Source organism: Otolemur garnettii, unplaced genomic scaffold (genome assembly GCF_000181295.1).
Source record: "Otolemur garnettii isolate 467f Iridium unplaced genomic scaffold, OtoGar3 scaffold00001, whole genome shotgun sequence".
Taxonomy (NCBI): Eukaryota; Metazoa; Chordata; class Mammalia; order Primates; family Galagidae; genus Otolemur; species Otolemur garnettii.
This window is the reverse complement of record NW_003852396.1, coordinates 24,638,407-24,641,064: the sequence shown is the minus strand read 5'-3', so window position 1 is coordinate 24,641,064 and position 2,658 is coordinate 24,638,407.

Genomic DNA, 2,658 nt, shown 5'->3' with positions numbered 1-2,658 from the left:
TGTGGCTCAAGTGACTAAGGCGCCAACCACATACATCTAAGGGGCGAGTTCGAATCCAACCCAGGCCCGTCAAACAACAATGACGGTGGCTGCAATCAAAAAAATAGCCAGGCGTTCTGGCGGGCACCTGTGGTCCCAGCTACTTGGGAGGCTGAGGTAGGGCACTCGCTTGAGCCCAGGAGTTGGAGGTTGCTGTGAGCTGTGATGCCACGGCACTCTACCCAGGGTAACAGATTGAGGCTCTGTTAAAAAAAAAAAAAGGAAAAAGAAAAGAAAAGAAAAAAAATTTCCAGGCAGTGCCTGTGGCTCAAAGGAATAGGGCACCAGCCCCATATGCCGGAGGTGGTAGGTTCAAACCCAGCCCTGGCCAAAAACTGGGGAAAAAAAATTCCAACAAAGTTTTTAGCAAAATTGATAAGCTTATTCTAAAACTCATTTGGAAATACAAAGAACTTAAAATAGCTAAAACACCTTTGAAAAATAATAATATAGGCCGTATGTGGTGGCACTCTGGGAGGTGTAGGCAGGTGGATAGCTTGAGCTCATGAGTTCAAGACCAGCCTGGGCAAAAGCGAGATCCCCATCTCTACTAAAAATAGAAAAACTCAGGCAAGAGGAATACTTTAACCTGAGCTGGAGGTTGCTATGAGCTATGACGCCACAGTGGCACTCTACCCAGGATAATGGCTTTGGACTCTAGTCTCAATAAATAAATAAATAAAACAATTTGAGAACTTAAATTACCTGACTTAACAACTTATTACAAAGTTAGAGTGATACTGCACTCAAGATAAACACTGAAACAGTGTTCAGAGTCCAGAAATAGATCCCTATGTATATAGTCAACCCTTAAAATGCTTTTTCATTGAAAATTCACATAGCATAAAATCCACCATTTTAAAGTGTACAATTAGGTGGTTTTAATATATTCATAATATTGTGCAACATTACTACTATCTAATTACAGAATATTTCTATAATCAGAAATCTCATCCCTTCCAGTTTCCCCTACCCCAACCTCTGGCACCTACAAGTTGTTTTCTGTCTATATGAATATGCCTACTCTAGATGTTTCATATGATTAAGATTACACTCAACAATACCAAAGCTATTTGAAAACACGAACAAGGCTTGGTGCCTGTGGCTCAAGTGGCTAAGGCGCCAGCCACATACACCTAAGGTGGTGGGTTCAAATCCATCCAGGGCCCACCAAAACAACAATGACGGCTGCAACCAAAAAAAAAAATTGCCAGGCATTGTGTTGGGCGCCTGTTATCCCAGCTACTTGGGAGGCAGAGGCAGGAGACTCGCTTGAGCCCAGGAGTTGGAGGTTGCTGTGAGCTGTGATGCCACAGCACTCTACCTAAGAGGGATAGCTTGAAGCCCTGTCTCAAAAAAATAAATAAATAAATAATAATAATAATAAGAAAAGAAAAAACGAACAAAATTGATGAACTTTCAGATGGACAAATGAAAAATACAAGACTCAAATTATTAAAGTCAGAAATGAAAGCAGGTCATTAGTCACATATAAAGTCACATTCTAAAGAAAACAATTATTAAGAGAATTCTGGGAACTGTATACCTACAAATTAGATAACCTAGATGATATGAACAAATTCCTAGAAACAGACAAAATATGAATATCCCTATAAGGAACAGAGACTGAGCCAGTAATCAAAAAAAGTTCCCACTTCCCACAAAGAGCATCTACCCAGGAGGCTTAAGGTAGGAGGAAAGCTTGAAGCCACAAGTTAGAGGCTGCAGTGTCCTGTGATGGCAACTGTGAGTAGGTACCACTCTCTGGCCTGGGTAACATAGCAAGATTCCACCTCTAAAAAATTATTTTTTGGGCGGTGTCTGTGGCTCAAGGGAGTAGGGCACTGGCGCCATATGCCGGAGGTGGCAGGTTCAAACCCAGTCCCAGCCAAAAACTGCCAAAAAAATTTAGAAAAAAAAATTTTTTTTCTTTTCCTGAGAACCTACCCTTGAAGGAACTAAAAAATTATTTTTAAAAAGAAAAACTGCCCACAAAGGAAAGCCCAGAACCAGATGGCTTCTCTGGCAAATTCTACCAAACATTTATAAAAGAACAGCAATCCTTCTCAAACTCCTCCAAAACACACAAGAGGAGGGAATACTTCCCAATCCATTTTATGAGGCCAGTTTTACCTTGTGTGGCATAAGAAGTACATATTTGGTCTCTGCTCTCTGGTTCCTAACACAGAGCTCCAAAAATCCTTGTAATTTCCTGAGTGATAGGGTGCTAGTAGCATCTTTTGTTCTAATATTTGGTTGTTGGCCCTGATTCTGACATAGAGCTCCTAAATACCTTGCAATTTCCTAAGTGATGGGATAAGAGAAGAGTCTTACACAGAGAATCCCTTGGAATCCCTGGGTGACAGAAGCATCTTTTGTTCTAACTGAGTGATTCCTTGACATCATCAGAATGGGAAATGGTCATCAGAAAGATGAAACCATGATTATAAACCTGGAACTTTCAATCCCAGGCCTATCCTCAGGAAAGGAGAAAGGGGTTGGAGATTGAGTTAATAATCAGCCATGCCTATATGATGAAGCCACCATAAAAATCCCCAAACTAGGCTCGGCGCCTATAGCTCAACCGGCTAAGGCGCCAGCCACGTACACCTAAGGTGG